Source organism: Rhinolophus hipposideros (assembly GCF_964194185.1).
Source record: "Rhinolophus hipposideros genome assembly, chromosome: X".
Taxonomy (NCBI): Eukaryota; Metazoa; Chordata; class Mammalia; order Chiroptera; family Rhinolophidae; genus Rhinolophus; species Rhinolophus hipposideros.
In genome coordinates, this window is record NC_138046.1 from 69,616,945 (window position 1) to 69,643,929 (window position 26,985).

The 26,985-nt window shown below is 40.9% G+C and overlaps 1 pseudogene across 1 annotated transcript in view; it reads right to left on the reverse strand.

Annotated features, from left to right (window-relative positions):
- LOC308495048 (E3 ubiquitin-protein ligase makorin-1-like) overlaps positions 1-26,985 on the reverse strand; it is a 460,600-nt pseudogene that overhangs the window by 252,210 nt on the left and 181,405 nt on the right. The gene's annotated exons all lie outside the window — the stretch shown is intronic.

Sequence of the window (26,985 nt, forward strand, 5' to 3'; positions counted from 1 at the left end):
ATAGGATAGACTGGATAGGATAAACTGGATTGGATAGAGTGGATAGAACGAATAGACTGGATAGATTGGATAGACATGATAGATTGGATCGATTGGATTGGATCGATTGGATTGGATGAATTGGATAGGATGGATTGGATAGGATGGATTGGATAGGATGGATTGGATAGATTGGATAGATTGGATTAGATAGGATAGACTGGATAGGATAGACTGGATAGATTGGATACACTGGATAGATTGGATCGATTGGATTGTATCGAATGGATAGGATGGATTGAATAGGATGGATTGGCTAGGATGGAATGGATAGCTTGGATAGGATAGACTGGATAGGATAGATTAGATTGGAGAGATTGGATTGGATAGATTGGATTGGATATATTGGATAGACTGCATAGATTGGATAGGATAGATTGGATAGGATAGATTGGATTGGACAGATTTGATTGGATAGATTGGATTGGATAGATTGGATAGATTGCATAGTTTGGATAGGACAGATTGCATTGCGCGGCTGATTAGATTGATACCTGATTAGATCGGGTGGCTGATTAGATAAGAGACCTGATTAGATAGGGGCTGATTAAATCGGCGGCTGATTAGATCGGGGCCTGATTAGATCAAGGTTGATTAGATCGGGTGGCTGATTACATCGGGGCCTGATTAGATAGGGACTGATTAGATCAGGTGGCTGATTAGGTCGGGGCAGATTAGATTGGGGGTTGATTAGATCAGTGCTGAATAGATCGGGGGCTGATTACATCAGGGATGATTTGATCGGGGCTGATTAGGTCAGGCGGCGGAATAGATCGGGGCTGATTAGATCGGGGGCTGATTAGATCGGTGCTGAATAGATCGGGGGCTGATGAGATAGGGCTGCTGATTAGATCGGGGTCCTGATTAGATCGGGTAGATATTTAGATCGGGTAATTGATTACATCAGATGGATTGGATGGATTGGATGGATTGGCTTGGATGGATTGGATGGGATGTATTGGATAGGATGGATTGGATAAATTGGATAGATTGGATAGGATAAACTGGATGAGATAGACTGGATAGGATAGACTGGATAGGATAGACTGGATTGGATAGACTGGATAGATTGAGTAGATTGGATAGATAGGATAGACTGGATATATTGGATAGACATGATAGATTGGATGGAATGGATAGGATGGATTGGATAGGATGGACTGCATAAGATGGATTGGATAGGATAGACTGGATAGGATAAACTGGATTGGATAGACTGGATAGATGGAATAGACTGGATAGATTGGATAGACATGATAGATTGGATCGATTGGATTGGATGGATTGGATTGGATGGAATGGATAGGATGGATTGGATAGGATGGATTGGATAGGATGGATTGGATAGGATGGACTGGATAGATTGGATAGATTGGATTAGATCGGATAGACTGGATAGGATAGACTGGATAGATTGGATATACTGGATAGATTGGATCGATTGGATTGTATCGAATGGATAGGATGGATTGAATAGGATGGATTGGATAGGAATGATTGGATAGCTTGGATAGGATAGACTGGATCGGATAGATTGGATTGGAGTATTAGATTGGATAGATTGGATTGGATAGATTGGATAGACTGCATAGATTGGATAGGATATATTGGATAGGATAGATTGGATTGGATAGATTGGAATGGGTGGCTGATTAGATGTGTTTTGATTAGATCGGGTCTGATTAGATCGGGCAGCTGATTAGATCGGGACTGATTAGATCTGGGGCTGATGAGATCGGGGGCTGATGAGATCGGGATGCTGATCAGATCGGGGGCCTGATTAGATCGGGTAGATGATTAGATCGGGTAATTGATTACATCAGATGGATTGGATGGATTGGATGGATTGGCTTGGATGGATTGGATAGGATGTATTGGATAAATTGGATAGATTGGATAGGATAGACTGGACAAGATAGACTGGATAGGATAGACTGGATAGGATAGACTGGATATTGGATACACTGGATAGATTGGATCGATTGGATTGTATCGAATGGATTGGATGGATTGGATAGGATGGATTGTATAGGACGGATTGGATAGGATGGATTGGATAGGATGGATTGCATAGATTGGATTGGACAAATTGGATTGAATACATTGGATTGGATAGATTGGATAGATTGCATGGATTGGATAGCATAGATTGGATAGCATAGACTGGATAAGATAGACCGGATAAATTGGATAGATTGGATAGACTGGATAGATTGGATAGATTGGTTTCGATCGATTGGATTGGATGGATTGGATGGGATGGATTGGATAAATTAGATTGATAGGATAGGAAACACTGGGTAGGATAGACGGGATAGGATAGACTGGATAGGATAGACTGGATAGATTGAATAGATTGGATAGATTGGAATGACTGGATAGATTGGATAGAGTTGAAAGATTGGATTGATTGGATTGGATGCATTGGATTGGATGGATTGGATAGGATGGATTGGATAGGATGGATTGGATGGGATAGACTGAATAGCATGGATTAGATAGGATAGACTGGATAGGATAAACTGGATTGGATAGACTGGATAAATTGGATAGACTACATAGATTAGATAGACATGATAGACTTGATCGATTGGATTGGATCGATTGGATTGGATGGATTGGATCGGATGGATCGATTGGATGGATTGGATTGGATGGATTGGCTTGGATGGATTGGGTTGGATGGATTTCACTGAATTGGTTGGATAGGATGGATTGGATAGGATGGATTGGATAGCACGGATTGGATAGATTGGATAGATTGGATTAGATAGGATAGACTGGATAGAATAGATTGGATCGATTGGATGGGATCGATTCAATTGGATATATTGGATAGGATGTATTGGATAGGATTGATTGGATAGGATGGATTGGATAGGATGGATTGCATAGACGGGATAGGATAGATTGGATTGGATAGATTGGATAGACTTTAGAGTTTGGATAGATTGGATTGGATCGATTGGATTGCATGGATTGGATAGGATAGATTGGATAAATTAGATAGACTGGATAGGATAGACTGGATATTGGATGGACTGGATAGATTGGATCGATTGGATTGTATCGAATGGATTGGATGGATTGGATAGGATGGATTGTATAGGATGGATTGGATAGGATGGATTGGATAGGATGGATTGCATAGATTGGATTGGACAAATTGGATTGAATACATTGGATTGGATAGATTGGATAGATTGCATGGATTGGATAGCATAGATTGGATAGCATAGACTGGATAAGATAGACCGGATAAATTGGATAGATTGGATAGACTGGATAGATTGGATAGATTGGTTTCGATCGATTGGATTGGATGGATTGGATGGGATGGATTGGATAAATTAGATTGATAGGATAGGAAACACTGGGTAGGATAGACGGGATAGGATAGACTGGATAGGATAGACTGGATAGATTGAATAGATTGGATAGATTGGAATGACTGGATAGATTGGATAGAGTTGAAAGATTGGATTGATTGGATTGGATGCATTGGATTGGATGGATTGGATAGGATGGATTGGATAGGATGGATTGGATGGGATAGACTGAATAGGATGGATTAGATAGGATAGACTGGATAGGATAAACTGGATTGGATAGACTGGATAAATTGGATAGACTAAATAGATTAGATAGACATGATAGACTTGATCGATTGGATTGGATCGATTGGATTGGATGGATTGGATCGGATGGATCGATTGGATGGATTGGATTGGATGGATTGGCTTGGATGGATTGGGTTGGATGGATTTCACTGAATTGGTTGGATAGGATGGATTGGATAGGATGGATTGGATAGCACGGATTGGATAGATTGGATAGATTGGATTAGATAGGATAGACTGGATAGAATAGATTGGATCGATTGGATGGGATCGATTCAATTGGATATATTGGATAGGATGTATTGGATAGGATTGATTGGATAGGATGGATTGGATAGGATGGATTGCATAGACGGGATAGGATAGATTGGATTGGATAGATTGGATAGACTTTAGAGTTTGGATAGATTGGATTGGATCGATTGGATTGCATGGATTGGATAGGATAGATTGGATAAATTAGATAGACTGGATAGGATAGACTGGATAGGATGGACTGGATAAATTGAATTGATTGGATAGATTGGATAGACTGGATAGATTAAATAGAGTTGATAGATTGGATAGATTGGATTGGATGCATTGGATTTGATAGGATGGATTGGATAGGATGGATTAGATGGTGTAGACTGAATAGGATGGATTAGATAGGATAGACTGGATAGGATAAACTGGATTGATTGGATAGACTGGATAGATTGGATACACAAGATAGATTGGATCGATTGGATTGGATCGATTGGATAGATTGCATAGTTTGGATAGGACAGATTGCATTGCGCGGCTGATTAGATTGATACCTGATTAGATCGGGTGGCTGATTAGATAAGAGACCTGATTAGATCGGGCCTGATTAAATCGGCGGCTGATTAGATCAGGGCCTGATTAGATCAAGGTTGATTAGATCGGGTGGCTGATTACATCGGGGCCTGATTAGATCGGGACTGATTAGATCAGGTGGCTGATTAGGTCGGGGCAGATTAGATTGGGGGTTGATTAGATCAGTGCTGAATAGATCGGGGGCTGATTACATCAGGGCCTGATTTGATCGGGGCTTATTAGGTCAGGCGGCGGAATCGATCGGGGCTGATTAGATCGGTGCTGAATAGATCAGGGGCTGATGAGATAGGGCTGCTGATTAGATCGGGGTCCTGATTAGATCGGGTAGATATTTAGATAAGGTAATTGATTACATCGGATGGATTGGATGGATTGGATGGATTGGCTTGGATGGATTGGATGGGATGTATTGGATAGGATGGATTGGATAAATTGGATAGATTGGATAGGATAAACTGGATGAGATAGACTGGATAGGATAGACTGGATAGGATAGACTGGATAGGATAGACTGGATAGATTGAGTAGATTGGATAGATAGGATAGACTGGATATATTGGATAGACATGATAGATTGGATGGAATGGATAGGATGGATTGGATAGGATGGACTGCATAGGATGGATTGGATAGGATAGACTGGATAGGATAAACTGGATTGGATAGACTGGATAGATCGAATAGACTGGATAGATTGGATAGACATGATAGATTGGATCGATTGGATTGGATGGATTGGATTGGATGGATTGGATAGGATGGATTGGATAGGATGGATTGGATAGGATGGATTGGATAGATTGGATAGATTGGATTAGATCGGATAGACTGGATAGGATAGACTGGATAGATTGGATATACTGGATAGATTGGATCGATTGGATTGTATCGAATGGATAGGATGGATTGAATAGGATGGATTGGATAGGAATGATTGGATAGCTTGGATAGGATAGACTGGATCGGATAGATTGGATTGGAGTATTAGATTGGATAGATTGGATTGGATAGATTGGATAGACTGCATAGATTGGATAGGATATATTGGATAGGATAGATTGGATTGGATAGATTGGAATGGGTGGCTGATTAGATGGGTTTTGATTAGATCGGGTCTGATTAGATCGGGCAGCTGATTAGATCGGGACTGATTAGATCGGGGGCTGATGAGATCGGGGGCTGATGAGATCGGGATGCTGATCAGATCGGGGGCCTGATTAGATCGGGTAGATGATTAGATCGGGTAATTGATTACATCAGATGGATTGGATGGATTGGATGGATTGGCTTGGATGGATTGTATAGGATGGATTGGATAAATTGGATAGATTGGATAGGATAGACTGGATAGGATAGACTGGATAGGATAGACTGGATATTGGATACACTGGATAGATTGGATCGATTGGATTGTATCGAATGGATTGGATGGATTGGATAGGATGGATTGGATAGGATGGATTGGATAGGATGGATTGGATGGGATAGACTGAATAGGATGGATTAGATAGGATAGACTGGATAGGATAAACTGGATTGGATAGACTGGATAAATTGGATAGACTAAATAGATTAGATAGACATGATAGACTGGATCGATTGGATTGGATCGATTGGATTGGATGGATTGGATCGGATGGATCGATTGGATGGATTGGATTGGATGGATTGGCTTGGATGGATTGGGTTGGATGGATTTCACTGAATGGATTGGATAGGATGGATTGGATAGGATGGATTGGGTAGCATGGATTGGATAGATTGGATAGATTGGATTAGATAGGATAGACTGGATAGAATAGATTGGATCGATTGGATGGGATCGATTCGATTGGATATATTGGATAGGATGTATTGGATAGGATTGATTGGATAGGATGGATTGGATAGGATGGATTGCATAGACGGGATAGGATAGATTGGATTGGATAGATTGGATAGACTTTATAGTTTGGATAGATTGGATTGGATCGATTGGATTGTATGGATTGGATAGGATAGATTGGATAAATTAGATAGACTGGATAGGATAGACTGGATAGGATGGACTGGATAGATTGAATTGATTGGATAGATTGGATAGACTGGATAGATTAAATAGAGTTGATAGATTGGATAGATTGGATTGCATGCATTGGATTTGATAGGATGGATTGGATAGGATGGATTAGATGGTGTAGACTGAATAGGATGAATTAGATAGGATAGACTGGATAGGATAAACTGGATTGATTGGATAGACTGGATAGATTGGATACACAAGATAGATTGGATCGATTGGATTGGATCGATAGGATTGGATGGATTGGATAGGATGGATGGATTGGATGGATTGGATTGGATGGATTTGATTGGATGGATTGGATAGGATGGATTGGATAGATTGGATACGATAGATTGGATTGGACAGATTTGATTGCATAGATTGGATTGGATAGATTGGATAGATTGCATAGTTTGGATAGGACAGATTGCATTGCGCGGCTGATTCGATTGATACCTGATTTGATCGGGTGGCTGATTAGATTAGAGACCTGATTAGATCGGGGCCGATTAAATCGGCGGCTGATTAGATCGGGGCCTGATTAGATCAAGGGTGATTAGATCGGGTGGCTGATTACATCGGGGCCTGATTAGATCGGGACTGATTAGATCAGGTGGCTGATTAGGTCGGGGCTGATTAGATTGGGGGTTGATTAGATAAGTGCTGAATAGATCGGGGTCTGATTACATCAGGGCCTGATTTGATCGGGGCTGATTAGGTCAGGCGGCGGAATAGATCGGGGCTGATTAGATCGGGGGCTGATTAGATCGGTTCTGAATAAATCGGGGGCTGATGAGATAGGGCTGCTGATTAGATCGGGGTCCTGATTAGATCGGGTAGATATTTAGATCGGGTAATTGATTACATCAGATGGATTGGATGGATTGGATGGATTGGCTTGGATGGATTGGATGGGATGTATTGGATAGGATGGATTGGATAATTTGGGTAGATTGGATAGGATAAACTGGATGAGATAGACTGGATAGGATAGACTGGATAGGATAGACTGGATAGGATAGACTAGATAGATTGAGTAGATTGGATAGATAGGATAGACTGGATATATTGGATAGACATGATAGATTGGATGGAATGGATAGGATGGATTGGATAGGATGGACTGCATAGGATGGATTGGATAGGATAGACTGGATAGGATAAACTGGATTGGATAGACTGGATAGAACGAATAGACTGGATAGATTGGATAGACATGATAGACTGGATCGATTGGATTGGATCGATTGGATTGGATGGATTGGATAGGATGGATTGGATAGGATGGATTGGATAGGATGGATTGGATAGGATGGACTGGATAGATTGGATAGATTGGATTAGATAGGATAGACTGGATAGGATAGACTGGATAGATTGGATACACTGGATAGATAGGATCGATTGGATTGTATCGAATGGATAGGATGGATTGAATAGGATGGATTGGATAGGAATGATTGGATAGCTTGGATAGGATAGACTGGATAGGATAGATTGGATTGGAGTATTAGATTGGATAGATTGGATTGGATAGATTGGATAGACTGCATAGATTGGATAGGATATATTGGATAGGATAGATTGGATTGGATAGATTGGAATGGGTGGCTGATTAGATGTGTTTTGATTAGATCGGGTCTGATTAGATCGGGCAGCTGATTAGATCGGGACTGATTAGATCTGGGGCTGATGAGATCGGGGGCTGATGAGATCGGGATGCTGATCAGATCGGGGGCCTGATTAGATCGGGTAGATGATTAGATCGGGTAATTGATTACATCAGATGGATTGGATGGATTGGATGGATTGGCTTGGATGGATTGGATAGGATGGATTGGATAAATTGGATAGATTGGATAGGATAGACTGGACAAGATAGACTGGATAGGATAGACTGGATAGGATAGACTGGATATTGGATACACTGGATAGATTGGATCGATTGGATTGTATCGAATGGATTGGATGGATTGGATAGGATGGATTGTATAGGACGGATTAGATAGGATGGATTGGATAGGATGGATTGCATAGATTGGATTGGACAAATTGGATTGAATACATTGGATTGGATAGATTGGATAGATTGCATGGATTGGATAGCATAGATTGGATAGCATAGACTGGATAAGATAGACCGGATAAATTGGATAGATTGGATAGACTGGATAGATTGGATAGATTGGTTTCGATCGATTGGATTGGATGGATTGGATGGGATGGATTGGATAAATTAGATTGATAGGATAGGAAACACTGGGTAGGATAGACGGGATAGGATAGACTGGATAGGATAGACTGGATAGATTGAATAGATTGGATAGATTGGAATGACTGGATAGATTGGATAGAGTTGAAAGATTGGATTGATTGGATTGGATGCATTGGATTGGATGGATTGGATAGGATGGATTGGATAGGATGGATTGGATGGGATAGACTGAATAGCATGGATTAGATAGGATAGACTGGATAGGATAAACTGGATTGGATAGACTGGATAAATTGGATAGACTACATAGATTAGATAGACATGATAGACTTGATCGATTGGATTGGATCGATTGGATTGGATGGATTGGATCGGATGGATCGATTGGATGGATTGGATTGGATGGATTGGCTTGGATGGATTGGGTTGGATGGATTTCACTGAATTGGTTGGATAGGATGGATTGGATAGGATGGATTGGATAGCACGGATTGGATAGATTGGATAGATTGGATTAGATAGGATAGACTGGATAGAATAGATTGGATCGATTGGATGGGATCGATTCAATTGGATATATTGGATAGGATGTATTGGATAGGATTGATTGGATAGGATGGATTGGATAGGATGGATTGCATAGACGGGATAGGATAGATTGGATTGGATAGATTGGATAGACTTTAGAGTTTGGATAGATTGGATTGGATCGATTGGATTGCATGGATTGGATAGGATAGATTGGATAAATTAGATAGACTGGATAGGATAGACTGGATATTGGATGGACTGGATAGATTGGATCGATTGGATTGTATCGAATGGATTGGATGGATTGGATAGGATGGATTGTATAGGATGGATTGGATAGGATGGATTGGATAGGATGGATTGCATAGATTGGATTGGACAAATTGGATTGAATACATTGGATTGGATAGATTGGATAGATTGCATGGATTGGATAGCATAGATTGGATAGCATAGACTGGATAAGATAGACCGGATAAATTGGATAGATTGGATAGACTGGATAGATTGGATAGATTGGTTTCGATCGATTGGATTGGATGGATTGGATGGGATGGATTGGATAAATTAGATTGATAGGATAGGAAACACTGGGTAGGATAGACGGGATAGGATAGACTGGATAGGATAGACTGGATAGATTGAATAGATTGGATAGATTGGAATGACTGGATAGATTGGATAGAGTTGAAAGATTGGATTGATTGGATTGGATGCATTGGATTGGATGGATTGGATAGGATGGATTGGATAGGATGGATTGGATGGGATAGACTGAATAGGATGGATTAGATAGGATAGACTGGATAGGATAAACTGGATTGGATAGACTGGATAAATTGGATAGACTAAATAGATTAGATAGACATGATAGACTTGATCGATTGGATTGGATCGATTGGATTGGATGGATTGGATCGGATGGATCGATTGGATGGATTGGATTGGATGGATTGGCTTGGATGGATTGGGTTGGATGGATTTCACTGAATTGGTTGGATAGGATGGATTGGATAGGATGGATTGGATAGCACGGATTGGATAGATTGGATAGATTGGATTAGATAGGATAGACTGGATAGAATAGATTGGATCGATTGGATGGGATCGATTCAATTGGATATATTGGATAGGATGTATTGGATAGGATTGATTGGATAGGATGGATTGGATAGGATGGATTGCATAGACGGGATAGGATAGATTGGATTGGATAGATTGGATAGACTTTAGAGTTTGGATAGATTGGATTGGATCGATAGGATTGCATGGATTGGATAGGATAGATTGGATAAATTAGATAGACTGGATAGGATAGACTGGATAGGATGGACTGGATAAATTGAATTGATTGGATAGATTGGATAGACTGGATAGATTAAATAGAGTTGATAGATTGGATAGATTGGATTGGATGCATTGGATTTGATAGGATGGATTGGATAGGATGGATTAGATGGTGTAGACTGAATAGGATGGATTAGATAGGATAGACTGGATAGGATAAACTGGATTGATTGGATAGACTGGATAGATTGGATACACAAGATAGATTGGATCGATTGGATTGGATCGATTAGATAGATTGCATAGTTTGGATAGGACAGATTGCATTGCGCGGCTGATTAGATTGATACCTGATTAGATCGGGTGGCTGATTAGATAAGAGACCTGATTAGATCGGGCCTGATTAAATCGGCGGCTGATTAGATCAGGGCCTGATTAGATCAAGGTTGATTAGATCGGGTGGCTGATTACATCGGGGCCTGATTAGATCGGGACTGATTAGATCAGGTGGCTGATTAGGTCGGGGCAGATTAGATTGGGGGTTGATTAGATCAGTGCTGAATAGATCGGGGGCTGATTACATCAGGGCCTGATTTGATCGGGGCTTATTAGGTCAGGCGGCGGAATCGATCGGGGCTGATTAGATCGGTGCTGAATAGATCAGGGGCTGATGAGATAGGGCTGCTGATTAGATCGGGGTCCTGATTAGATCGGGTAGATATTTAGATAAGGTAATTGATTACATCGGATGGATTGGATGGATTGGATGGATTGGCTTGGATGGATTGGATGGGATGTATTGGATAGGATGGATTGGATAAATTGGATAGATTGGATAGGATAAACTGGATGAGATAGACTGGATAGGATAGACTGGATAGGATAGACTGGATAGAATAGACTGGATAGATTGAGTAGATTGGATAGATAGGATAGACTGGATATATTGAATAGACATGATAGATTGGATGGAATGGATAGGATGGATTGGATAGGATGGACTGCATAGGATGGATTGGATAGGATGGATTGGATAGATTGGATACGATAGATTGGATTGGACAGATTTGATTGGATAGATTGGATTGGATTGATTGGATAGATTGCATAGTTTGGATAGGACAGATTGCATTGCGCGGCTGATTAGATTGGAACCTGATTAGATCGGGTGGCTGATTAGATAAAGGACCTGATTAGATCAGGGGTGATTAAATCGGGGGCTGATTAGATCAAGTCCTGATTAGATCAAGGTTGATTAGATCGGGTGGCTGATTAGATAGGGGCCTGATTAGATCAGTGCTGATTAGATCGGGGGCTGATTACATCAGGGCCTGATTTGATCGGGGCTGATTAGATCAGGCGGCGAAATAGATCGGGGCTGATTAGATCGTGGGTTGATCAGATCGGTGCTGATTAGATCGAGGACTGATGAGATAGGGGTGCTGATTAGATCGGGGTCCTGATTAGATCGGGTAGATATTTAGATCGGGTAATTGATTACATCGGATGGATTGGATGGATTGGGTAGATTGGCTTGGATGGATTGGATGGGATGTATTGGATAGGATGGATTGGATAAATTGGATAGATTGGATAGGATAAACTGGATGAGATAGACTGGATAGGATAGACTGGATAGGATAGACTGGATAGATTGAGTAGATTGGATAGATAGGATAGACTGGATAGATTGGATGGACTTGATAGATTGGATGGAATGGATTGGATGGATTGGACAGGATGGATTGGATAGGATGGATTGGATAGGATGGACTGCATAGGATGGATTGGATAGGATAGACTGGATAGGATAAACTGGATTGGATAGAGTGGATAGAACGAATAGACTGGATAGATTGGATAGACATGATAGATTGGATCGATTGGATTGGATCGATTGGATTGGATGAATTGGATAGGATGGATTGGATAGGATGGATTGGATAGGATGGATTGGATAGGATGGATTGGATAGATTGGATAGATTGGATTAGATAGGATAGACTGGATAGGATAGACTGGATAGATTGGATACACTGGATAGATTGGATCGATTGGATTGTATCGAATGGATAGGATGGATTGAATAGGATGGATTGGCTAGGATGGATTGGATAGCTTGGATAGGATAGACTGGATAGGATAGATTAGATTGGAGAGATTGGATTGGATAGATTGGATTGGATATATTGGATAGACTGCATAGATTGGATAGGATAGATTGGATAGGATAGATTGGATTGGATAGATTGGAATGGGTGGCTGATTAGATCGGTGTTGATTAGATCGGGTCTGATTAGATCGGGCAGCTGATTAGATCGGGACTGATTAGATCGGGGGCTGATGAGATCGGGGGCTGATGAGATCGAGATGCTGATCAGATCGGGGGCCTGATTAGATCGGGTAGATGATTAGATCGGGTAATTGATTACATCAGATGGATTGGATGGATTGGATGGATTGGCTTGGATGGATTGGATAGGATGGATTGGATAAATTGGATAGATTGGATAGGATAGACTGGACAAGATAGACTGGATAGGATAGACTGGATAGGATAGACTGGATAGGATAGACTGGATATTGGATACACTGGATAGATTGGATCGATTGGATTGTATCGAATGGATTGGATGGATTGGATAGGATGGATTGTATAGGATGGATTGGATAGGATGGATTGGATAGGATGGATTGCATAGATTGGATTGGACAAATTGGATTGAATACATTGGATTGGATAGATTGGATAGATTGCATGGATTGGATAGCATAGATTGGATAGCATAGACTGGATAAGATAGACCGGATAAATTGGATAGATTGGATAGACTGGATAGATTGGATAGATTGGTTTCGATCGATTGGATTGGATGGATTGGATGGGATGGATTGGATAAATTAGATTGATAGGATAGGAAACACTGGGTAGGATAGACGGGATAGGATAGACTGGATAGGATAGACTGGATAGATTGAATAGATTGGATAGATTGGAATGACTGGATAGATTGGATAGAGTTGAAAGATTGGATTGATTGGATTGGATGCATTGGATTGGATGGATTGGATAGGATGGATTGGATAGGATGGATTGGATGGGATAGACTGAATAGGATGGATTAGATAGGATAGACTGGATAGGATAAACTGGATTGGATAGACTGGATAAATTGGATAGACTAAATAGATTAGATAGACATGATAGACTTGATCGATTGGATTGGATCGATTGGATTGGATGGATTGGATCGGATGGATCGATTGGATGGATTGGATTGGATGGATTGGCTTGGATGGATTGGGTTGGATGGATTTCACTGAATTGGTTGGATAGGATGGATTGGATAGGATGGATTGGATAGCACGGATTGGATACATTGGATAGAGTGGATTAGATAGGATAGACTGGATAGAATAGATTGGATCGATTGGATGGGATCGATTCAATTGGATATATTGGATAGGATGTATTGGATAGGATTGATTGGATAGGATGGATTGGATAGGATGGATTGCATAGACGGGATAGGATAGATTGGATTGGATAGATTGGATAGACTTTAGAGTTTGGATAGATTGGATTGGATCGATTGGATTGCATGGATTGGATAGGATAGATTGGATAAATTAGATAGACTGGATAGGATAGACTGGATAGGATGGACTGGATAGATTGAATTGATTGGATAGATTGGATAGACTGGATAGATTAAATAGAGTTGATAGATTGGATAGATTGGATTGGATGCATTGGATTTGATAGGATGGATTGGATAGGATGGATTAGATGGTGTAGACTGAATAGGATGGATTAGATAGGATAGACTGGATAGGATAAACTGGATTGATTGGATAGACTGGATAGATTGGATACACAAGATAGATTGGATCGATTGGATTGGATCGATTGGATAGATTGCATAGTTTGGATAGGACAGATTGCATTGCGCGGCTGATTAGATTGATACCTGATTAGATCGGGTGGCTGATTAGATAAGAGACCTGATTAGATCGGGGCTGATTAAATCGGCGGCTGATTAGATCGGGGCCTGATTAGATCAAGGTTGATTAGATCGGGTGGCTGATTACATCGGGGCCTGATTAGATCGGGACTGATTAGATCAGGTGGCTGATTAGGTCCGGGCAGATTAGATTGGGGGTTGATTAGATCAGTGCTGAATAGATCGGGGGCTGATTACATCAGGGCCTGATTTGATCGGGGCTTATTAGGTCAGGCGGCGGAATCGATCGGGGCTGATTAGACCGGTGCTGAATAGATCAGGGGCTGATGAGATAGGGCTGCTGATTAGATCGGGGTCCTGATTAGATCGGGTAGATATTTAGATCGGGTAATTGATTACATCGGATGGATTGGATGGATTGGATGGATTGGCTTGGATGGATTGGATGGGATGTATTGGATAGGATGGATTGGATAAATTGGATAGATTGGATAGGATAAACTGGATGAGATAGACTGGATAGGATAGACTGGATAGGATAGACTGGATAGGATAGACTGGATAGATTGAGTAGATTGGATAGATAGGATAGACTGGATATATTGAATAGACATGATAGATTGGATGGAATGGATAGGATGGATTGGATAGGATGGACTGCATAGGATGGATTGGATAGGATGGATTGGATAGATTGGATACGATAGATTGGATTGGACAGATTTGATTGGATAGATTGCATAGTTTGGATAGGACAGATTGCATTGCGCGGCTGATTAGATTGGAACCTGATTAGATCGGGTGGCTGATTAGATAAAGGACCTGATTAGATCGGGGGTGATTAAATCGGGGGCTGATTAGATCAAGGCCTGATTAGATCAAGGTTGATTACATCTGGGCCTGATTAGATCGGGACTGATTAGATCGTGTGGCTGATTAGGTCGGGGCAGATTAGATTGGGGGTTGATTAGATCAGTGCTGATTAGATCGGGGGCTGATTACATCAGGGCCTGATTTGATCGGGGCTGATTAGATCAGGCGGCGGAATAGATCGGGGCTGATTAGATCGTGGGCTGATCAGATCGGTGCTGATTAGATCGGGGACTGATGAGATAGGGGTGCTGATTAGATCGGGGTCCTGATTAGATCGGGTAGATATTTAGATCGGGTAATTGATTACATCGGATGGATTGGATGGATTGGGTAGATTGGCTTGGATGGATTGGATGGGATGTATTGGATAGGATGGATTGGATAAATTGGATAGATTGGATAGGATAAACTGGATGAGATAGACTGGATAGGATAGACTGGATAGGATAGACTGGATAGATTGAGTAGATTGGATAGATAGGATAGACTGGATAGATTGGATAGACTTGATAGATTGGATGGAATGGATTGGATGGATTGGACAGGATGGATTGGATAGGATGGATTGGATAGGATGGACTGCATAGGATGGATTGGATAGGATAGACTGGATAGGATAAACTGGATTGGATAGAGTGGATAGAACGAATAGACTGGATAGATTGGATAGACATGATAGATTGGATCGATTGGATTGGATCGATTGGATTGGATGAATTGGATAGGATGGATTGGATAGGATGGATTGGATAGGATGGATTGGATAGATTGGATAGATTGGATTAGATAGGATAGACTGGATAGGATAGACTGGATAGATTGGATACACTGGATAGATTGGATCGATTGGATTGTATCGAATGGATAGGATGGATTGAATAGGATGGATTGGCTAGGATGGATTGGATAGCTTGGATAGGATAGACTGGATAGGATAGATTAGATTGGAGAGATTGGATTGGATAGATTGGATTGGATATATTGGATAGACTGCATAGATTGGATAGGATAGATTGGATAGGATAGATTGGATTGGATAGATTGGAATGGGTGGCTGATTAGATCGGTGTTGATTAGATCGGGTCTGATTAGATCGGGCAGCTGATTAGATCGGGACTGATTAGATCGGGGGCTGATGAGATCGGGGGCTGATGAGATCGAGATGCTGATCAGATCGGGGGCCTGGTTAGATCGGGTAGATGATTAGATCGGGTAATTGATTACATCAGATGGATTGGATGGATTGGATGGATTGGATAGGATGGATTGGATAAATTGGATAGATTGGATAGGATAGACTGGACAAGATAGACTGGATAGGATAGACTGGATAGGATAGACTGGATAGATTGAATAGATTGGATAGATTGGATAGACTGGATAGATTGGATAGAGTTGAAAGATTGGATTGATTGGATTGGATGCATTGGATTGGATGGATTGGATAGGATGGATTGGATAGGATGGATTGGATGGGATAGACTGAATAGGATGGATTAGATAGGATAGACTGGATAGGATAAACTGCATTGGATAGACTGGATAAATTGGATAGACTAAATAGATTAGATAGACATGATAGACTGGATCGATTGGATTGGATCGATTGGATTGGATAAATTGGATCGGATGGATCGATTGGATGGATTGGATTGGATGGATTGGCTTGGATGGATTGGGTTGGATGGATTTCACTGAATGGATTGGATAGGATGGATTGGATAGGATGGATTGGGTAGCATGGATTGGATAGATTGGATAGATTGGATTAGATAGGATAGACTGGATAGAATAGATTGGATCGATTGGATGGGATCGATTAGATTGGATATATTGGATAGGATGTATTGGATAAGATTGATTGGATAGGATGGATTGGATAGGATGGATTGCATAGACGGGATAGGATAGATTGGATTGGATAGATTGGATAGACTTTATAGTTTGGATAGATTGGATTGGATCGATTGGATTGCATGGATTGGATAGGACAGATTGGATAAATTAGATAGACTGGATAGGATAGACTGGATAGGATGGACTGGATAGATTGAATTGATTGGATAGATTGGATAGACTGGATAGATTAAATAGAGTTTATAGATTGGATAGATTGGATTGGATGCATTGGAATTGATAGGATGGATTGGATAGGATGGATTGGATAGGATGGACTGGATAGATTGGATAGATTGGATTAGATCGGATAGACTGGATAGGATAGACTGGATAGATTGGATATACTGGATAGATTGGATCGATTGGATTGTATCGAATGGATAGGATGGATTGGATAGGAATGATTGGATAGCTTGGATAGGATAGACTGGATAGGATAGATTGGATTGGAGTATTAGATTGGATAGATTGGATTGGATAGATTGGATAGACTGCATAGATTGGATAGGATATATTGGATAGGATAGATTGGATTGGATAGATTGGAATGGGTGGCTGATTAGATGGGTTTTGATTAGATCGGGTCTGATTAGATCGGGCAGCTGATTAGATCGGGACTGATTAGATCTGGGGCTGATGAGATCGGGGGCTGATGAGATCGGGATGCTGATCAGATCGGGCGCCTGATTAGATCGGGTAGATGATTAGATCGGGTAATTGATTACATCAGATGGATTGGATGGATTGGATGGATTGGCTTGGATGGATTGGATAGGATGGATTGGATAAATTGGATAGATTGGATAGGATAGACTGGACAAGATAGACTGGATAGGATAGACTGGATAGGATAGACTGGATAGGATAGACTGGATATTGGATACACTGGATAGATTGGATCGATTGGATTGTATCGAATGGATTGGATGGATTGGATAGGATGGATTGTATAGGATGGATTGGATAGGATGGATTGGATAGGATGGATTGCATAGATTGGATTGGACAAATTGGATTGAATACATTGGATTGGATAGATTGGATAGATTGCATGGATTGGATAGCATAGATTGGATAGCATAGACTGGATAAGATAGACCGGATAAATTGGATAGATTGGATAGACTGGATAGATTGGATAGATTGGTTTCGATCGATTGGATTGGATGGATTGGATGGGATGCATTGGATAAATTAGATTGATAGGATAGGAAACACTGGGTAGGATAGACGGGATAGGATAGACTGGATAGGATAGACTGGATAGATTGAATAGATTGGATAGATTGGAATGACTGGATAGATTGGATAGAGTTGAAAGATTGGATTGATTGGATTGGATGCATTGGATTGGATGGATTGGATAGGATGGATTGGATAGGATGGATTGGATGGGATAGACTGAATAGGATGGATTAGATAGGATAGACTGGATAGGATAAACTGGATTGGATAGACTGGATAAATTGGATAGACTAAATAGATTAGATAGACATGATAGACTTGATCGATTGGATTGGATCGATTGGATTGGATGGATTGGATCGGATGGATCGATTGGATGGATTGGATTGGATGGATTGGCTTGGATGGATTGGGTTGGATGGATTTCACTGAATTGGTTGGATAGGATGGATTGGATAGGATGGATTGGATAGCACGGATTGGATACATTGGATAGATTGGATTAGATAGGATAGACTGGATAGAATAGATTGGATCGATTGGATGGGATCGATTCAATTGGATATATTGGATAGGATGTATTGGATAGGATTGATTGGATAGGATGGATTGGATAGGATGGATTGCATAGACGGGATAGGATAGATTGGATTGGATAGATTGGATAGACTTTAGAGTTTGGATAGATTGGATTGGATCGATTGGATTGCATGGATTGGATAGGATAGATTGGATAAATTAGATAGACTGGATAGGATAGACTGGATAGGATGGACTGGATAGATTGAATTGATTGGATAGATTGGATAGACTGGATAGATTAAATAGAGTTGACAGATTGGATAGATTGGATTGGATGCATTGGATTTGATAGGATGGATTGGATAGGATGGATTAGATGGTGTAGACTGAATAGGATGGATTAGATAGGATAGACTGGATAGGATAAACTGGATTGATTGGATAGACTGGATAGATTGGATACACAAGATAGATTGGATCGATTGGATTGGATCGATTGGATAGATTGCATAGTTTGGATAGGACAGATTGCATTGCGCGGCTGATTAGATTGATACCTGATTAGATCGGGTGGCTGATTAGATAAGAGACCTGATTAGATCGGGGCTGATTAAATCGGCGGCTGATTAGATCGGGGCCTGATTAGATCAAGGTTGATTAGATCGGGTGGCTGATTACATCGGGGCCAGATTAGATCGGGACTGATTAGATCAGGTGGCTGATTAGGTCGGGGCAGATTAGATTGGGGGTTGATTAGATCAGTGCTGAATTGATCGCGGGCTGATTACATCAGGGCCTGATTTGATCGGGGCTTATTAGGTCAGGCGGCGGAATCGATCGGGGCTGATTAGATCGGTGCTGAATAGATCAGGGGCTGATGAGATAGGGCTGCTGATTAGATCGGGGTCCTGATTAGATCGGGTAGATATTTAGATCGGGTAATTGATTACATCGGATGGATTGGATGGATTGGATGGATTGGCTTGGATGGATTGGATGGGATGTATTGGATAGGATGGATTGGATCAATTGGATAGATTGGATAGGATAAACTGGATGAGATAGACTGGATAGGATAGACTGGATAGGATAGACTGGATAGGATAGACTGGATAGATTGAGTAGATTGGATAGATAGGATAGACTGGATATATTGAATAGACATGATAGATTGAATGGAATGGATAGGATGGATTGGATAGGATGGACTGCATAGGATGGATTGGATAGGATGGATTGGATAGATTGGATACGATAGATTGGATTGGACAGATTTGATTGGATAGATTGGATTGGATTGATTGGATAGATTGCATAGTTTGGATAGGACAGATTGCATTGCGCGGCTGATTAGATTGGAACCTGATTAGATCGCGTGGCTGATTAGATAAAGGACCTGATTAGATCGGGGGTGATTAAATCGGGGGCTGATTAGATCAAGGCCTGATTAGATCAAGGTTGATTAGATCGGGTGGCTGATTAGATCGGGGCCTGATTAGATCAGTGCTGATTAGATCGGGGGCTGATTACATCAGGGCCTGATTTGATCGGGGCTGATTAGATCAGGCGGCGGAATAGATCGGGGCTGATTAGATCGTGGGCTGATCAGATCGGTGCTGATTAGATCGGGGACTGATGAGATAGGGGTGCTGATTAGATTGGGGTCCTGATTAGATCGGGTAGATATTTAGATCGGGTAATTGATTACATCGGATGGATTGGATGGATTGGATAGATTGGCTTGGATGGATTGGATGGGATGTATTGGATAGGATGGATTGGATAAATTGGATAGATTGGATAGGATAAACTGGATGAGATAGACTGGATAGGATAGACTGAATAGGATAGACTGGATAGATTGAGTAGATTGGATAGATAGGATAGACTGGATAGATTGGATAGACTTGATAGATTGGATGGAATGGATTGGATGGATTGGACAGGATGGATTGGATAGGATGGATTGGATAGGATGGACTGCATAGGATGGATTGGATAGGATAGACTGGATAGGATAAACTGGATTGGATAGAGTGGATAGAACGAATAGACTGGATAGATTGGATAGACATGATAGATTGGATCGATTGGATTGGATCGATTGGATTGGATGAATTGGATAGGATGGATTGGATAGGATGGATTGGATAGGATGGATTGGATAGATTGGATAGATTGGATTAGATAGGATAGACTGGATAGGATAGACTGGATAGATTGGATACACTGGATAGATTGGATCGATTGGATTGTATCGAATGGATAGGATGGATTGAATAGGATGGATTGGCTAGGATGGAATGGATAGCTTGGATAGGATAGACTGGATAGGATAGATTAGATTGGAGAGATTGGATTGGATAGATTGGATTGGATATATTGGATAGACTGCATAGATTGGATAGGATAGATTGGATAGGATAGATTGGATTGGACAGATTTGATTGGATAGATTGGATTGGATAGATTGGATAGATTGCATAGTTTGGATAGGACAGATTGCATTGCGCGGCTGATTAGATTGATACCTGATTAGATCGGGTGGCTGATTAGATAAGAGACCTGATTAGATAGGGGCTGATTAAATCGGCGGCTGATTAGATCGGGGCCTGATTAGATCAAGGTTGATTAGATCGGGTGGCTGATTACATCGGGGCCTGATTAGATAGGGACTGATTAGATCAGGTGGCTGATTAGGTCGGGGCAGATTAGATTGGGGGTTGATTAGATCAGTGCTGAATAGATCGGGGGCTGATTACATCAGGGATGATTTGATCGGGGCTGATTAGGTCAGGCGGCGGAATAGAACGGGGCTGATTAGATCGGGGGCTGATTAGATCGGTGCTGAATAGATCGGGGGCTGATGAGATAGGGCTGCTGATTAGATCGGGGTCCTGATTAGATCGGGTAGATATTTAGATCGGGTAATTGATTACATCAGATGGATTGGATGGATTGGATGGATTGGCTTGGATGGATTGGATGGGATGTATTGGATAGGATGGATTGGATAAATTGGATAGATTGGATAGGATAAACTGGATGAGATAGACTGGATAGGATAGACTGGATAGGATAGACTGGATTGGATAGACTGGATAGATTGAGTAGATTGGATAGATAGGATAGACTGGATATATTGGATAGACATGATAGATTGGATGGAATGGATAGGATGGATTGGATAGGATGGACTGCATAAGATGGATTGGATAGGATAGACTGGATAGGATAAACTGGATTGGATAGACTGGATAGATGGAATAGACTGGATAGATTGGATAGACATGATAGATTGGATCGATTGGATTGGATGGATTGGATTGGATGGAATGGATAGGATGGATTGGATAGGATGGATTGGATAGGATGGATTGGATAGGATGGACTGGATAGATTGGATAGATTGGATTAGATCGGATAGACTGGATAGGATAGACTGGATAGATTGGATATACTGGATAGATTGGATCGATTGGATTGTATCGAATGGATAGGATGGATTGAATAGGATGGATTGGATAGGAATGATTGGATAGCTTGGATAGGATAGACTGTATAGGATAGATTGGATTGGAGTATTAGATTGGATAGATTGGATTGGATAGATTGGATAGACTGCATAGATTGGATAGGATATATTGGATAGGATAGATTGGATTGGATAGATTGGAATGGGTGGCTGATTAGATGGGTTTTGATTAGATCGGGTCTGATTAGATCGGGCAGCTGATTAGATCGGGACTGATTAGATCGGGGGCTGATGAGATCGGGGGCTGATGAGATCGGGATGCTGATCAGATCGGGGGCCTGATTAGATCGGGTAGATGATTAGATCGGGTAATTGATTACATCAGATGGATTGGATGGATTGGATGGATTGGCTTGGATGGATTGGATAGGATGGATTGGATAAATTGGATAGATTGGATAGGATAGACTGGACAAGATAGACTGGATAGGATAGACTGGATAGGATAGACTGGATATTGGATACACTGGATAGATTGGATCGATTGGATTGTATCGAATGGATTGGATGGATTGGATAGGATGGATTGTATAGGACGGATTGGATAGGATGGATTGGATAGGATGGATTGCATAGATTGGATTGGACAAATTGGATTGAATACATTGGATTGGATAGATTGGATAGATTGCATGGATTGGATAGCATAGATTGGATAGCATAGACTGGATAAGATAGACCGGATAAATTGGATAGATTGGATAGACTGGATAGATTGGATAGATTGGTTTCGATCGATTGGATTGGATGGATTGGATGGGATGGATTGGATAAATTAGATTGATAGGATAGGAAACACTGGGTAGGATAGACGGGATAGGATAGACTGGATAGGATAGACTGGATAGATTGAATAGATTGGATAGATTGGAATGACTGGATAGATTGGATAGAGTTGAAAGATTGGATTGATTGGATTGGATGCATTGGATTGGATGGATTGGATAGGATGGATTGGATAGGATGGATTGGATGGGATAGACTGAATAGCATGGATTAGATAGGATAGACTGGATAGGATAAACTGGATTGGATAGACTGGATAAATTGGATAGACTACATAGATTAGATAGACATGATAGACTTGATCGATTGGATTGGATCGATTGGATTGGATGGATTGGATCGGATGGATCGATTGGATGGATTGGATTGGATGGATTGGCTTGGATGGATTGGGTTGGATGGATTTCACTGAATTGGTTGGATAGGATGGATTGGATAGGATGGATTGGATAGCACGGATTGGATAGATTGGATAGATTGGATTAGATAGGATAGACTGGATAGAATAGATTGGATCGATTGGATGGGATCGATTCAATTGGATATATTGGATAGGATGTATTGGATAGGATTGATTGGATAGGATGGATTGGATAGGATGGATTGCATAGACGGGATAGGATAGATTGGATTGGATAGATTGGATAGACTTTAGAGTTTGGATAGATTGGATTGGATCGATTGGATTGCATGGATTGGATAGGATAGATTGGATAAATTAGATAGACTGGATAGGATAGACTGGATATTGGATGGACTGGATAGATTGGATCGATTGGATTGTATCGAATGGATTGGATGGATTGGATAGGATGGATTGTATAGGATGGATTGGATAGGATGGATTGGATAGGATGGATTGCATAGATTGGATTGGACAAATTGGATTGAATACATTGGATTGGATAGATTGGATAGATTGCATGGATTGGATAGCATAGATTGGATAGCATAGACTGGATAAGATAGACCGGATAAATTGGATAGATTGGATAGACTGGATAGATTGGATAGATTGGTTTCGATCGATTGGATTGGATGGATTGGATGGGATGGATTGGATAAATTAGATTGATAGGATAGGAAACACTGGGTAGGATAGACGGGATAGGATAGACTGGATAGGATAGACTGGATAGATTGAATAGATTGGATAGATTGGAATGACTGGATAGATTGGATAGAGTTGAAAGATTGGATTGATTGGATTGGATGCATTGGATTGGATGGATTGGATAGGATGGATTGGATAGGATGGATTGGATGGGATAGACTGAATAGGATGGATTAGATAGGATAGACTGGATAGGATAAACTGGATTGGATAGACTGGATAAATTGGATAGACTAAATAGATTAGATAGACATGATAGACTTGATCGATTGGATTGGATCGATTGGATTGGATGGATTGGATCGGATGGATCGATTGGATGGATTGGATTGGATGGATTGGCTTGGATGGATTGGGTTGGATGGATTTCACTGAATTGGTTGGATAGGATGGATTGGATAGGATGGATTGGATAGCACGGATTGGATAGATTGGATAGATTGGATTAGATAGGATAGACTGGATAGAATAGATTGGATCGATTGGATGGGATCGATTCAATTGGATATATTGGATAGGATGTATTGGATAGGATTGATTGGATAGGATGGATTGGATAGGATGGATTGCATAGACGGGATAGGATAGATTGGATTGGATAGATTGGATAGACTTTAGAGTTTGGATAGATTGGATTGGATCGATTGGATTGCATGGATTGGATAGGACAGATTGGATAAATTAGATAGACTGGATAGGATAGACTGGATAGGATGGACTGGATAGATTGAATTGATTGGATAGATTGGATAGACTGGATAGATTAAATAGAGTTTATAGATTGGATAGATTGGATTGGATGCATTGGAATTGATAGGATGGATTGGATAGGATGGATTGGATAGGATGGACTGGATAGATTGGATAGATTGGATTAGATCGGATAGACTGGATAGGATAGACTGGATAGATTGGATATACTGGATAGATTGGATCGATTGGATTGTATCGAATGGATAGGATGGATTGGATAGGAATGATTGGATAGCTTGGATAGGATAGACTGGATAGGATAGATTGGATTGGAGTATTAGATTGGATAGATTGGATTGGATAGATTGGATAGACTGCATAGATTGGATAGGATATATTGGATAGGATAGATTGGATTGGATAGATTGGAATGGGTGGCTGATTAGATGGGTTTTGATTAGATCGGGTCTGATTAGATCGGGCAGCTGATTAGATCGGGACTGATTAGATCTGGGGCTGATGAGATCGGGGGCTGATGAGATCGGGATGCTGATCAGATCGGGCGCCTGATTAGATCGGGTAGATGATTAGATCGGGTAATTGATTACATCAGATGGATTGGATGGATTGGATGGATTGGCTTGGATGGATTGGATAGGATGGATTGGATAAATTGGATAGATTGGATAGGATAGACTGGACAAGATAGACTGGATAGGATAGACTGGATAGGATAGACTGGATAGGATAGACTGGATATTGGATACACTGGATAGATTGGATCGATTGGATTGTATCGAATGGATTGGATGGATTGGATAGGATGGATTGTATAGGATGGATTGGATAGGATGGATTGGATAGGATGGATTGCATAGATTGGATTGGACAAATTGGATTGAATACATTGGATTGGATAGATTGGATAGATTGCATGGATTGGATAGCATAGATTGGATAGCATAGACTGGATAAGATAGACCGGATAAATTGGATAGATTGGATAGACTGGATAGATTGGATAGATTGGTTTCGATCGATTGGATTGGATGGATTGGATGGGATGGATTGGATAAATTAGATTGATAGGATAGGAAACACTGGGTAGGATAGACGGGATAGGATAGACTGGATAGGATAGACTGGATAGATTGAATAGATTGGATAGATTGGAATGACTGGATAGATTGGATAGAGTTGAAAGATTGGATTGATTGGATTGGATGCATTGGATTGGATGGATTGGATAGGATGGATTGGATAGGATGGATTGGATGGGATAGACTGAATAGGATGGATTAGATAGGATAGACTGGATAGGATAAACTGGATTGGATAGACTGGATAAATTGGATAGACTAAATAGATTAGATAGACATGATAGACTTGATCGATTGGATTGGATCGATTGGATTGGATGGATTGGATCGGATGGATCGATTGGATGGATTGGATTGGATGGATTGGCTTGGATGGATTGGGTTGGATGGATTTCACTGAATTGGTTGGATAGGATGGATTGGATAGGATGGATTGGATAGCACGGATTGGATACATTGGATAGATTGGATTAGATAGGATAGACTGGATAGAATAGATTGGATCGATTGGATGGGATCGATTCAATTGGATATATTGGATAGGATGTATTGGATAGGATTGATTGGATAGGATGGATTGGATAGGATGGATTGCATAGACGGGATAGGATAGATTGGATTGGATAGATTGGATAGACTTTAGAGTTTGGATAGATTGGATTGGATCGATTGGATTGCATGGATTGGATAGGATAGATTGGATAAATTAGATAGACTGGATAGGATAGACTGGATAG